The sequence below is a fragment of the Nerophis ophidion genome, linkage group LG09, assembly GCF_033978795.1.
Source record: "Nerophis ophidion isolate RoL-2023_Sa linkage group LG09, RoL_Noph_v1.0, whole genome shotgun sequence".
Classification (NCBI taxonomy): Eukaryota; Metazoa; Chordata; class Actinopteri; order Syngnathiformes; family Syngnathidae; genus Nerophis; species Nerophis ophidion.
This window is the reverse complement of record NC_084619.1, coordinates 71,749,705-71,765,752: the sequence shown is the minus strand read 5'-3', so window position 1 is coordinate 71,765,752 and position 16,048 is coordinate 71,749,705. Positions and strand designations below refer to the sequence as shown.

Sequence of the window (16,048 nt, the reverse complement as noted above, 5' to 3'; positions counted from 1 at the left end):
CATCTGCTCAAAATCAAATCCAACTTAATATTTTTATGTCGGCCTGCTTTGAAGTATCAACCTGAGTTAACATAAAGTTTAAAAAGAACGATATACAAAAAATACAATGATTCGCAATTTTCTATTTTTAAATGTGTAATATTACACCATTTTTTTATTTGATTAAAAAATATAAGTATATATTGTATAAATAAAATATTTATTGAATATTTAGAAAATGTATGTATTTATAAGTGTAATATATATATATATACATATATAACATATATTGAATATTTAAAAATATAGTGTATTTATATACTGTATTTATATAGTGTAATATATATATATATCTATATATATATAGATATATATATAAAACACTATATAAATACACCATATTTTTAAATATTCAATATATGTTATATACACACACACATATATATATATATGTATTTAATATAACATATATTGAATATTCAATATGTTTTTTATATATATATACATATATATATAACCTATATTGAATATTTAAAAATATAGTGTATTTATATATATATATATATATACACTATAATTTTAATATTCAATATAGGTTATGTATATATATATATATAACCTATATTGAATATTTAAAAATATAGTGTATACACACACACACACATATATATATATATATATAAAATATTTAAAAATATAGTGTATTTATATACTGTATTTATATAGTGTAATATATAACACTATATAAATACACCATATTTTTAAATATTCAATATATATATATATATATATATATATATATATATACATACATATATATATATATATATATATATATATATATATATATATATATATAATACACTATCATTTTAATATTCAATATAGGTTATATATATATATATATATATATATATATATATATATATAACCTATATTGAATATTTAAAAATATAGTGTATACACACACATATATATATATATATATATATATATATATATATATATATATATATATATATATATGTATGTATATATATATATATATATATATATACATATATATATATATATATACATATATATATATAACGTGGGTCCCTGTCCATAAACTGTAAACTTCTAGAGATGACCATTTTGCAGAAAGAACTCTGATATTAAGAAAAGAAACATTAATGTCATATAAAATTATCTGTAAATAAATCAATTCAATTTGACATAAAAAATGTTACTTTTTCTTGTCTTTTTTGAGCGATACCATGAAGATCTTATAAAAAAAGCAAAGAAAGAAATGTGTGTGTGAATGTGAATTCTCCCTGCCCACTGGGTGTGAGTTTTCCTTGCCCTTTTGTGGGTTCTTCCGAGGATGTTGTAGTCGTAATGATTTGTGCAGTCCTTTGAGACATTTGTGATTTGGGGCTATATAAATAAACATTGATTGATTGATTGATGGTGTCTCCTCAGCCTGTCTCCCCGGATGAGCGGTCACCATGCACACCATCAAGACTGTGGAGACCCAAGTCCCCTTTCTGAAGGAGAGTTTCTTCACCAGCACCTTCAAGGACCGCAGGAAGAGCAGCGTCACCGGCGTGTTGCGCAAACAACAACAACAACAACAACAACAACAGCATCCTCCCCCACTCGCTCGCTCCGACAGCAGCCCGTTATGCAACAGACCGGAGTGGATGGGGGCAGGCGGGGACAGGAAGGAGGGGGGGAAGCAAAAGGAGAGGGGAGTCCTGACTGGGAGGGGGGGCGAGCGAGGGGAGCCTGAGGCTGTCACCGCCAGTCTCCGCCTCCTCTCAGCTTCAGCATCATCCTCACAGCTGCCTCCCACTCTGCCGGGGAAGCAGGCGGGGTCAGGCGCAGGAGCCCGCCAGGACACCCCGTGTCAGGGCCAGCCTCGACCCCAGCAGCATGGCCTCCTAGCCAGGGGGGTGCGCCTGCTCCGGAGCATGGGCAACCAGGAGGCCAAGCAGAAGAAAGGCGGCGACGGCGGCGGTGGGAAGGATGGATCGTGCGATGGCGGAGAAGCGGACAAGAAATCCAAAAAGTCCAGCAAGGCCAACAAAGCGGGTGGGAAATCGAAGTCGGATTCCAAGGTTTCGGTCTTCTCCGGGATGAAGATCAGGAAGAGTTCAAAGGCCAAGGGAATGTTCAAGGATGACTTGCCGGAGGACGAGCGCTCGGCTCAGGCTGGGAAATCAGACCTTAAGCTGAGAGCGAGCCTGTCAGCTGATGAGATAGGAATGCTGTCGGATTTGGAGGGCGAGCTAAGCCGCTTGACCGCAGGAAGCCAACAATCCATCCTGGACAACATGCGCCTCAGGACCGGCTCTGGATCGGATGTAGACCTCTACAGTTTTCACTCGGCCGCAGCCGACACCGAGGACCTGCTCTCGGACATCCAGGAAGCCATGAAGATCCAATCGGGCGAGGAGTCGACTTTCCATGGAGGCAAAACCAAAGTTCTAGCCCATCAGGCTTTTAGCTTGGACAAGGACCGTCCAAAGAACGCATCTGAGAGCAGGCCGATGTCCAGAGATTCCTCGGTTCCTGGGTCGCTGAATGAGAGCGGACCGTCCACCGAGAGGAGCAGTGGAAGCCTCTTCCCAAAGACCAACAGCACCTACAGCTTTCCAGACACCTTGACCACCACCACGTCCTATGAGAGCGCCGAGGACGAACCCAGGCAGGAAAACCGGATGTCTCAAGGCCAACACCCAGGTGTGCCACGTGTTCAGGCGGAGCCTGTGAGTCCTGGTCCTCACAAGAGTGCAAGCAGCATGGATCTGTCTTCAGGGCCGGCGGAGGACTTCCTGTCCCTGAGGAAGAAGAGCAGTTTATCCATAAGCCTGCCGACAACCGACAGCAGCTGTGCTTCCCAGCCTCCACCGACTTCCTGCGTCACCCCGTCCACCGTCAAGCTCTACCCCCCAGTGCATCCCTCCTACGTGAAGACCACCACCCGGCAACTCACCTCCCCCATCGGATCCCCCCTCACAAGTCCCTGCGTGCCCAGGAGAACCGACTCGGCAGAGGCAGGAGACGCCCATGAAGGCAGAGCCCGCAAGCAGAGGTCCAGCTCCATCGCAGGACCGCTCGGCACGTCCGAGGACTGGTCCGCCCTACCGGACGGAGCCGGGGCTGCCCTCTCCGAGCAGGAGATACAGGAGAAGGGCGGGGCTTACTGGACACTAGGATCCAGGAGGGCCCATTATGGACAGTCCAGGTCCTCCAGGGCCACGGCATCTTACCTGGACATCTTCTCAGGTGAGTGGCCATGATGAAGTAGGTTAAGTCTAAACAGTGCTTTCAGGTTTGGGGGAGTGGGAGGGACTTTTGGACCCTTCTGAGGGCTGAGGTGGGCACTAAGACCTAGGTCCATCGCCAACACGGATAGTCATAACTACACAAGTTCTTGGAGAGGATTTTGTAGAGGTAAGGACTTGTGAGTAATGTCCACTCCATTGTGGACTTCACACTCCCCGCAGCGCTAAGCTAGCCAGTAGCCAAAACAACAACACAGCACTTCCTGGTTGTGCACCAATGACGTTCGGGCTTGAGTCGTTGCAGAGGGATCCATACTGAAATATATCGATACCGCCGATACCAGAGCTTTATGCTCTAATATCTATTCTCAAATCAAAGAATTAATACTTTTGATGATTTATTCAACAGTGTGCAAACTTTTTGACTTTTTTATTTTTATTTTTTAAAAATGCTAAAAACAGATATTGTGTCAGCTTTGTGTTTTTGCTGACTAAATATATTATTATTATTAATTATCAATGTGAACATTTCATATCTTTCTTTTTTGTTACATTTTCACAGTTTTTCCCCCAAGTAAGAATAGAATAAAACTAGTAATAATATGATTGTGTCAGCTTTGTATTATTGCTGACTAAATATATTATTATTATTAATTATTAATGTGAACATTTCATATTTTTCTTTTTTGTTACATTTTCACAGTTTTTTCCCCCCCAAGTAAGAATAGAATAAAACTAGTAATAATATGATTGTGTCAGCTTTGTATTATTGTTGACTAAATATATTATTATTATTATTTATTAATGTGAACATTTCATATTTTTCTTTTTTGTTACATTTTCACAGTTTTTTCCCCCAAGTAAGAATAGAATAAAACTAGTAATAATATGATTGTGTCAGCTTTGTATTATTGTTGACTAAATATATTATTATCATTAATTATCAATGTGAACATTTCATATTTTTCTTTTTTGTTACATTTTCACAGTTTTTTTCCCCCAAGTAAGAATAGAATAAAACTAGTAATAATATGATTGTGTCAGCGTTGTATTATTGTTGACTAAATATATTATTATTATTAATTATTAATGTGAACATTTCACATTTTTCTTTTTTGTTACATTTTCACAGTTTTTTTCCCCCAAGTAAGAATAGAATAAAACTAGTAATAATATGATTGTGTCAGCTTTGTATTATTGCTGACTAAATATATTATTATTATTAATTATCAATGTGAACATTTCATATTTTTCTTTTTTGTTACATTTTCACAGTTTTCCCCCCAAGTAAGAATATAATAAAACTAGTAATAGTATGATTGTGTCAGCTTTGTATTATTGCTGACTAAATATATTATTATTATTAATTATTAATGTGAACATTTCATATTTTTCTTTTTTGTTACATTTTCACAGTTTTTTCCCCAAGTAAGAATAGAATAAAACTAGTAATAATATGATTGTGTCAGCCTTGTATTATTGCTGACTAAATATATTATTATTATTCATTATTAATGTGAACATTTCATATTTTTCTTTTTTGTTACATTTTCATAGTTTTTTTTCCCCCAAGTAAGAATAGAATAAAACTAGTAATAATATGATTGTGTCAGCTTTGTATTATTGCTGACTAAGTATATTATTAATAATTATTATAGTTATAATAGTTTTTTCCCCTCCAATTAAGAATGGAATAAAAGTAGGAATAATACGAGTGTGTAATCGCAAAAAGTCTGCTTGTAGGAAAATATTCTTATTCGGTTTCATTTTTAGCTGTTTTATTACGGTTGCTTTAATTTTTCTAATTTATTCATACATTTGTTGTTTTTTGAACTAACTAAACTGTTTTTATATTTTAGGTGTATTTTCCTCTTCTTTTGGACCTTCTAATATTTTAGTTCAGGGGTGTCTAAACTTTTTCCCACCTAAATAAATGCTAAAAACAGATATATATTTCAAAACAAAAATTTGTGTTATAGTTAACAAATAGCTTGTATCTTATATTCCATCTTTCCATTTATTTTTTTCTTACAGTTTTACTGTTATTTTTTAGATACAACTTTTTAAACCTCAGCCGACACGTTGGGAATATTTGCACAAAGTATCGGTGGTATCAGTTTGACTTGGTATCGGAAAGCAAATCCGGGGTATCGCACGTCACTAATGTTGCATTCGCGAACACCCGGAATTATGAAGCTCAAACAATACAATTCAATAAGTTTTTTCACATTCAGTATTGTTGCAATTATTAGAACAAATTATGTTGTCGTTGTGTTATTTCATTGATACAATTCCTGTCTTTAACTGGAATGTCACAACATTCCAGAAAAAGAAACAAAAAGGTTGTTTTTATACAAAAAAATTTATGTTTGACTTTTTTTTTTTTTTTTAATAATTTTTTTACGCACCGGCACCGTTTTTTAAGTATCAATTTAGTAGTGACATCATTTGAAATGTAAAATATCCCGGAGTAGGCGGGGCCTGTTGGGAGTAGAATGAACGCGGGGAAGACGTGATGTCCCTGAACGCCACATCCCTGCAAAGTACCACTACAGGCGGGGAAAAGACAACAAATATTTATGCAACAGGGAAATAATAATGGATTTTTTAAAGAATAACGTAAACACTCTTGCAAAGGTTTATTGCCTTTTTTTTATTGCAAATTCTTCATCATGTTCAAAACTCGTGCTAGATTTCATACTAAATGTGACGCAGCATTTTCAACTATAGGTGCGGGTCACTTGACAAAAATTTAACATAATTACTCGTGTTTAATCTAATAGAACTTTTTTTTTACTTGATTTGAGACATGACATTGAATGCAGCACCGTGTGACTTTTACAGCAACTCTCCATTGCATTCCATCCATCCATTTCCTACCGCTTATTCCCTTTTGGGGTGGCGGGGGGTGCTGGTGCCTATCTCAGCTACAATCGGGCGGAAGGCGGGGTACACCCACGACAAGTCGCCACTCTCCATTGCATTTCTTATTTAAAGTCATTTTCTCTTATTTGCTACAGAAATGACAATCAAACCTTTTCAAAAACGGGTTGAAAGTTACAAAAGTTCCTCTTGGATGCTGAAATATGGCAGGTTTTGTTTTTTTTATTGACTCTCTACAAATAATTCAAATTCTTGAAAATGAGGACTCAATTTCAGAATCTGAATAATTAAAAAGTGCGGTCCAAATGTGAATCGATTTTTATTTTTATTTTTTAATTTTTTTTATAGCCCCCCCTACTCGTTTGTATCAAATTCATGAATATTTTATAAACTTTCTCTATCTTCCATCCATCCATTTTCTACCGCTTATTCCCTTTTGGGGCCGCGGGGGGCGCTGGCGCCTATCTCAGCTACAATCGGGCGGAAGGCGGGGTACACCCTGGACAAGTCGCCACCTCATTACAGGGCCAACACAGATAGACATTCACACTCACATTCACAAATGTGTTATTAAAAACTATACTAGAGTATATTTATATGATGGTATTATTCTTCAAATCTACAATATGACATTTTAATTACGTGCCGGACTAATTTTCCCCTCATAGCGCACATGCACACGCACAAAGAATTCCTCGTTAAAAAAACAAAACAAAATATTTTTCAGGCTTGAAAATATACTTTTTTTTTCTTTCTTTTTCTCAAGCTGCAGCGCCTCTCCTGAATAGTCATGGTGCCTCCCACTTTGAATACGTCCGCTTGTAGTCCACTTCCTCCACATTTGAAGCTCTTTTTAGACATCATGTTTACCCAGAATGCACCATGGTGGGGATGCTAAAGCAACATGACAGTTGATCTGCCTAAAGAGTCGTGACGTGACAGGACGTCACTTCATGTTGAACGAGGGCAGCAATGGAGGCCGCGCCGTTTTGAAATCTATAAGAAATTCAAGGTAATTTATAAAAGGAAGAGTATTTTAAACATAAGACAAAGGTAAATATACAAGGAAGAGTATTCTTGTTGGAACAGTGCAGAGTGGGAGTGTGGAGGCTTGGAGGCTGCAGACCTCAGAAGGTTTCTAGGTCACATGTCGCCCTGAGGAGAGTCCACACGGAACATGAAGGAAGGCTGGAACCATTTGCCAAGCAGGAAGAAGTAGTGACATTGTAACTAAGCAGCAGATCAGAAGTAGTGACATTGTAACTAAGCAGGAAGAAGTAGTGACATTGTAACTAAGCAGTAGATCAGAAGTAGTGACATTGTAACTAAGCAGCAGATCAGAAGTAGTGACATTGTAACTAAGCAGTAGATCAGAAGTAGTGACATTGTAACTAAGCAGTAGATCAGAAGTAGTGACATTGTAACTAAGCAGCAGATCAGAAGTAGTGACATTGTAACTAAGCAGTAGATCAGAAGTAGTGACATTGTAACTAAGCAGTAGATCAGAAGTAGTGACATTGTAACTAAGCAGCAGATCAGAAGTAGTGACATTGTAACTAAGCAGTAGATCAGAAGTAGTGACATTGTAACTAAGCAGTAGATCAGAAGTAGTGACATTGTAACTAAGCAGTAGATCAGAAGTAGTGACATTGTAACTAAGCAGCAGATCAGAAGTAGTGACATTGTAACTAAGCAGTAGATCAGAAGAAGTGACATTGTAACTAAGCAGTAGATCAGAAGTAGTGACATTGTAACTAAGCAGCAGATCAGAAGTAGTGACATTGTAACTAAGCAGTAGATCAGAAGTAGTGACATTGTAACTAAGCAGTAGATCAGAAGTAGTGACATTGTAACTAAGCAGTAGATCAGAAGTAGTGACATTGTAACTAAGCAGTAGATCAGAAGTAGTGACATTGTAACTAAGCAGTAGATCAGAAGTAGTGACATTGTAACTAAGCAGCAGCTATATTGCAATATTTGTTCACTTTTTTATCTGAAATAATGTTATTGAAACACTCCATGCAGGTTTTGCTGTCGTCCAAGTGACTGCTTTACCACTAATCCAGGTCATTACCACTAATCAAAGTCATTACCAGTCATTTACAGCATTACCACTAATCCAGGTTATTACCACTAATCAAAGTCATTACCAGTCATTTACAGCATTACCACTAATCAACGTCATAACCACTAATCCAAGTCATTACCACTAATCCAAGTTATTTCTAGTAATATACAGCATTACCACTAATCCAAGTTATTACCAGTAATCCAAGTCATTAACACTAATCCAAGTCATTACCACTAATCCAAGTAATTACTAGTAATATACAGCATTACCACTAATCCAAGTCATTACCAGTAATCCAAGTTATTTCTAGTAATATACAGCATTACCACCAATCCAAGTCATTACCAGTAATCCATGTCATTACCAGTAATCCATGTCATTAACACTAATCCAAGTCATTACCAGTGATCCAAGTCATTACCACTCTTCCAAGTCATTACCACTAATCCAAGTTATTACCACTAATCAAGGTCATTACCATTAATCCAAGTCATTACCAGTAATCCAAGTCATTAACACTAATCCAAGTCATTACCACTAATCCAAGTTATTACCACTAATCAAGGTCATTACCATTAATCCAAGTCATTACCAGTAATCCAAGTCATTAACACTAATCCAAGTCATTACCACTCTTCCAAGTCATTACCACTAATCCAAGTCATTACCACTAATCCAAGTTATTACTAGTAATATACAGCATTACCAGTAATCCAAGTCATTAACACTAATCCAAGTCATTACCACTAATCCAAGTCATTACCACTAATCCAAGTTATTACTAGTAATATATAGCATTACCACTAACCCAAGTCATTATTACTAATCCAAGCCATTACCAGTAATCCAAGTCATTACCACTAATCCAGGTCATTACCACTAATCAAAGTCATTACCAGTAATTTACAGCATTACCACTAATCCAAGTTATTTCTAGTAAAAAAAACATTACCACTAATCCAAGTCATTACCAGTAATCCAAGTCATTACCAGTAATCCAAGTCATTACCACTAATCCAAGTTATTTCTAGTAATATACAGCATTACCACTAATCCAAGTCATTACTAGTCATCTAAATCATCTCCAGTAATCCAAGTCATTACCACTAATCCAAGTCATTACTAGTCATCTAAATCATCTCCAGTAATCCAAGTTATTACCAGTAGTTGAAGTCATTACCTCTAATCCAAGTATTCATTAAGTACCACCATCATGACAACATTAAATACAGTAGTGTGGTAGACCTAAGTATTCATTAAGTACCACCATCATGACAACATTAAATACAGTAGTGTGGTAGACCTAAGTATTCATTAAGTACCAGCATCATGACAACATTAAATACAGTAGTGTAGTAGACCTAAGTATTCATTAAGTACCAGCATCATGACAACATTAAATACAGTAGTGTAGTAGACCTAAGTATTCATTAAGTACCACCATCATGACAACATTAAATACAGTAGTGTGGTAGACCTAAGTATTCATTAAGTACCAGCATCATGACAACATTAAATACAGTAGTGTAGTAGACCTAAGTATTCATTAAGTACCACCATCATGACAACATTAAATACAGTAGTGTAGTAGACCTAAGTATTCATTAAGTACCAGCATCATGACAACATTAAATACAGTAGTGTAGTAGACCTAAGTATTCATTAAGTACCACCATCATGACAACATTAAATACAGTAGTCTAGTAGACCTAAGTATTCATTAAGTACCACCATCATGACAACATTAAATACAGTAGTGTAGTAGACCTAAGTATTCATTAAGTACCACCATCATGACAACATTAAATACAGTAGTGTAGTAGACCTAAGTATTCATTAAGTACCACCATCATGACAACATTAAATACAGTAGTCTAGTAGACCTAAGTATTCATTAAGTACCAGCATCATGACAACATTAAATACAGTAGTGTAGTAGACCTAAGTAGTCATTAAGTACCACCATCATGACAACATTAAATACAGTAGTGTAGTAGACCTAAGTATTCATTGAGAACCACCATCATGACAACATTAAATACAGTAGTGTAGTAGACCTAAGTATTCATTAAGTACCACCATCATGACAACATTAAATACAGTAGTGTCGTAGACCTAAGTACCAGCATCATGACAACATTAAATACAGTAGTGTAGTAGACCTAAGTAGTCATTAAGTACCACCATCATGACAACATTAAATACAGTAGTGTCGTAGACCTAAGTATTCATTAAGTACCAGCATCATGACAACATTAAATACAGTAGTGTAGTAGACCTAAGTATTCATTAAGTACCACCATCATGACAACATTAAATACAGTAGTGTCGTAGACCTAAGTATTCATTAAGTACCACCATCATGACAACATTAAATACAGTAGTGTAGTAGACCTAAGTATTCATGAAGTACCACCATCATGACAGCATTAAATACAGTAGTGTAGTAGACCTAAGTAGTCATTAAGTACCACCATCATGACAACATTAAATACAGTAGTGTCGTAGACCTAAGTATTCATTAAGTACCAGCATCATGACAACATTAAATACAGTAGTGTAGTAGACCTAAGTATTCATTAAGTACCACCATCATGACAACATTAAATACAGTAGTGTCGTAGACCTAAGTATTCATTAAGTACCACCATCATGACAACATTAAATACAGTAGTGTCGTAGACCTAAGTATTCATTAAGTACCAGCATCATGACAACATTAAATACAGTAGTGTAGTAGACCTAAGTATTCATTAAGTACCACCATCATGACAACATTAAATACAGTAGTGTCGTAGACCTAAGTATTCATTAAGTACCACCATCATGACAACATTAAATACAGTAGTGTAGTAGACCTAAGTATTCATGAAGTACCACCATCATGACAGCATTAAATACAGTAGTGTCGTAGACCTAAGTACCAGCATCATGACAACATTAAATACAGTAGTGTAGTAGACCTAAGTATTCATTAAGAACCACCATCATGACAACATTAAATACAGTAGTGTAGTAGACCTAAGTATTCATTAAGTACCACCATCATGACAACATTAAATACAGTAGTGTCGTAGACCTAAGTACCAGCATCATGACAACATTAAATACAGTAGTGTAGTAGACCTAAGTATTCATTAAGTACCAGCATCATGACAACATTAAATACAGTAGTGTAGTGGACCTAAGTATTCATTAAGTACCACCATCATGACAACATTAAATACAGTAGTGTAGTAGACCTAAGTATTCATTAAGTACCACCACCATGACAACATTAAATACAGTAGTGTAGTAGACCTAAGTATTCATTAAGTACCAGCATCATGACAACATTAAATACAGTCGTGTAGTAGACCTAAATATTCATTAAGTACCACCATCATGACAACATTCAATACAGTAGTGTAGTAGACCTAAGTATTCATTAAGTACCACCATCATGACAACATTAAATACAGTAGTGTAGTAGACCTAAGTATTCATTAAGTACCACCATCATGACAACATTAAATACAGTAGTATAGTAGACCTAAGTATTCATTAAGTACCACCATCATGACAACATTAAATGCAGTAGTGTAGTAGACCTAAGTAGTCATTAAGTACCACCATCATGACAACATTAAATACAGTAGTGTAGTAGACCTAAGTATTCATTAAGTACCAGCATCATGACAACATTAAATACAGTAGTGTAGTAGACCTAAGTATTCATTAAGTACCACCATCATGACAACATTAAATACAGTAGTGTAGTAGACCTAAGTATTCATTAAGTACCACCATCATGACAACATTAAATGCAGTAGTGTAGTAGACCTAAGTATTCATTAAGTACCACCATCATGACAACATTAAATGCAGTAGTGTAGTAGACCTAAGTATTCATTAAGTACCACCATCATGACAACATTAAATACAGTAGTGTAGTAGACCTAAGTATTCATTAAGTACCACCATCATGACAACATTAAATACAGTAGTGTAGTAGACCTAAGTATTCATTAAGTACCACCATCATGACAACATTAAATACAGTAGTATAGTAGACCTAAGTATTCATTAAGTACCACCATCATGACAACATTAAATACAGTAGTGTACTAGACCTAAGTATTCATTAAGTACCAGCATCATGACAACATTAAATACAGTAGTGTAGTAGACCTAAGTATTCATTAAGTACCAGCATTATGACAACATTAAATACAGTAGTGTAGTAGACCTAAGTATTCATTAAGTACCGCCATCATGACAACATTAAATACAGTAGTGTAGTAGACCCAAGTATTCATTAAGTACCACCATCATGACAACATTAAATACAGTAGTGTAGTAGACCTAAGTATTCATTAAGTACCAGCATCATGACAACATTAAATACAGTAGTGTAGTAGACCTAAGTATTCATTAAGTACAACAATCATGACAACATTAAATACAGTAGTGTAGTAGACCTAAGTATTCATTAAGTACCAGCATCATGACAACATTAAATACAGTAGTGTAGTAGACCTAAATATTCATTAAGTACCACCATCATGACAACATTAAATACAGTAGTCTAGTAGACCTAAGTATTCATTAAGTACCACCATCATGACAACATTAAATACAGTAGTGTAGTAGACCTAAGTATTCATTAAGTACCACCATCATGACAACATTAAATACAGTAGTATAGTAGACCTAAGTATTCATTAAGTACCACCATCATGACAACATTAAATACAGTAGTGTAGTAGACCTAAGTATTCATTAAGTACCACCATCATGACAACATTCAATACAGTAGTGTAGTAGACCTAAGTATTCATTAAGTACCACCATCATGACAACATTAAATACAGTAGTATAGTAGACCTAAGTATTCATTAAGTACCACCATCATGACAACATTAAATACAGTAGTGTAGTAGACCTAAGTATTCATTAAGTATCACCATCATGACAACATTAAATACAGTAGTGTAGTAGACCTAAGTATTCATTAAAACAAGGCAAAGGTTTTATTTAAGTATTTTTGGCCACTGTAACATTACACGCAATAACACTGTTTGGAATTTTTCAAATAAAACACTGTACTTCCATCAATGACATTGTGAGGGACAACATACAAAAAGTAACTGCAAATGTTGAGTGGCTTTTTAAACATATTTCTTGTAGTACGTCTCGGGATCATTCAAGCTGGAGCTGCTAAACATCAAAATAGGCATCACACCTTTTTAGTGGGAAGCAGTGCAGCCGCAGCGCTCCGATGATCACCCGCGTTAACACCTGTCACAGGTGTCTCGTTAACGCAGGAAGTGCTCTATTTGCTCAGCCCCGTCACCCGTGAAAGAAAGTGACATGACATGAGTGTCATGTCATGGGGCGGTTTAGCTCGGTTGGTAGAGTGGCCGTGCCAGCAACTTGAGGGTTGCAGGTTCGATTCCCGCTTCCGCCATCCTAGTCACTGCCGTTGTGTCCTTGGGCAAGACACTTTACCCACCTGCTCCCAGTGCCACCCACACTGGTTTAAATGTAACTTAGATATTGGGTTTCACTATGTAAAGCGCTTTGAGTCGCTAGAGAAAAAGCGCTATATAAATATAATTCACTTCACTTCATGACATGACTGACATGCTGTGTGTGCCTGCAGGCCGCTCCCTGCTGGACCGCTTGTGCCTGAGTCCAGACCAGGGCTGGTCTGAGGAGCAGGCCCAGGAAATGTGTCAGAGGATGCTGAGTCGGGGGCTGCTGCACACCTTCGCTGACAACGCCGCCGGTCGCCATGGTGACGCCAAGCCAACCTTCCAGGTAAGTCCCACTGGAACAGAAACATTTGTTTTTTTGCAAATAATCATTAACTTTAGAATTTGATGCCAGCAACACGTGACAAAGAAGTTGGGAAAGGTGGCAATAAATACTGATAAAGTCGAGGAATGCTCATCAAACACTTATTTGGAACATCCCACAGGTGTGCAGGCTAATTGGGAACAGGTGGGTGCCATGATTGGGTATAAAAACAGCTTCCCCCAAAAAATGCTCAGTCTTTCACAAGAAAGGATGGGGCGAGGTACACCCCTTTGTCCACAACTGCGGGAGAAAATAGTCAAACAGTTTAAGAACAACGTTTATAAAACTGCAATTGCAAGAAATTTAGGGATTTCAACATCTACGCTCCATAATATCATCAAAAGTTTCAGAGAATCTGGAGAAATCACTCCACGAAACCAACATTGAATGACCGTGACCTTCCATCCCTCAGACGGCACTGTATCAAAAACCGACATCATTGTCTAAAGGATATCACCACATGGGCTCAGGAACACTTCAGAAAACCTCTGTCACTAAATACAGTTTGTCGCTAACATCTGTAAGTGCAAGTTAAAGCTCTACTATGCAAAGCGGAAGCCATTTATCAACAACATCCACAAACGCCGCCGGCTTCTCTGGGGCCGATATCATCAATCAATCAATCAATGTTTACTTATACAGCCCTAAATCACTAGTGTCTCAAAGGGCTGCACAAACCACTACGACATCCTCGGTAGGCCCACATAAGGGCAAGGAAAACTCACACCCAGTGGGACGTCGGTGACAATGAGGACTATGAGAACCTTGGAGAGGAGGAAAGCAATGGATGTCGAGCGGGTCTAACACGATACTGTGAAAGTTCAATCCATAATGGATCCAACACAGTCGCGAGAGTCCAGTCCAAAGCGGATCCAACACAGCAGCGAGAGTCCCGTTCACAGCGGAGCCAGCAGGAAACCATCCCAAGCGGAGGCGGATCAGCAGCGCAGAGATGTCCCCAGCCGATACACAGGCGAGCAGTACATGGCCACCGGATCGGACCGGACCCCCTCCGCAAGGGAGAGTGGGACATAGGAGAAAAAGAAAAGAAACGGCAGATCAACTGGTCTAAAAATGGAGTCTATTTAAAGGCTAGAGTATACAAATGAGACTTAAATGCTTCTACTGAGGTGGCATCTCGAACTTTTATCATCTAAGATGGACTGACGAAAAGTGTTCTGTGGTCTGACGAGTCTTTGGAAATATTCTACATCATGTCATCCGGACCAAAGGGGAAGCTAATCCAGACTGTTATCGAAGCAAAGTTCAAAAGCCGGCATGTGTGATGGTATGGGGGTGCATTAGTGCCCAAGGCATGGGTAACTTACACATCTGTGAAGGCACCATTAATGCTGACCGGTCCATACAGGTTTTGGAGCAACATATGTTGTCATCCAAGCAACGTTATCATGGACGCCCCTGCTTATTTCAGCAAGACAATGCCAAGCTACAAGTTACAACAGCGTGGCTTCGTAGAAAAAGAGTGCGGGTACTTTCCTGGCCCGCCTTGCAGTCCAGACCTGTCTCCCATGGAAAATGTGTGGCGCATTATGAAGCGTAAAATACGACAGCGGAGACCCCGGACTGTTGAAGGACTGAAGCTCGACATAAAACAAGAATGGGAAAGAATTCCACTTTCAAAACTTCAACAATTAGTTTCCTCAGTTCCCAAAACGTTTATTGAGTGTTGTTAAAAGAAAAGGTGATGTAACACAGTGGTGAACATGCCCTTTCCCAACTACTTTGGCACGTGTTGCAGCCATGAAATTCTAAGTTGATGATTATTTGCAAAAAAAAAAAAAGTTTACGAGTTTGAACATCAAATATGTTGTCTTTGTAGCATATGAAACTGAATAAAAGGATTTGCAAATCATTGTATTCCGTTTATATTTACATCGAACACAATTTCCCAACTCGTATGGAAACGGGGTTCGTAGTTTATAGCACATAAGTTAGTTGGAGTTAAAAATCACACATTTCGCAATTCTACAAGATGTTTATG

General features: G+C 37.4%; 1 pseudogene; it reads left to right on the top strand.

The window, feature by feature from the left end:
* The window catches only part of LOC133559714 (formin-2-like), a 140,412-nt pseudogene that overhangs the window by 809 nt on the left and 123,555 nt on the right, over nt 1-16,048 (top strand).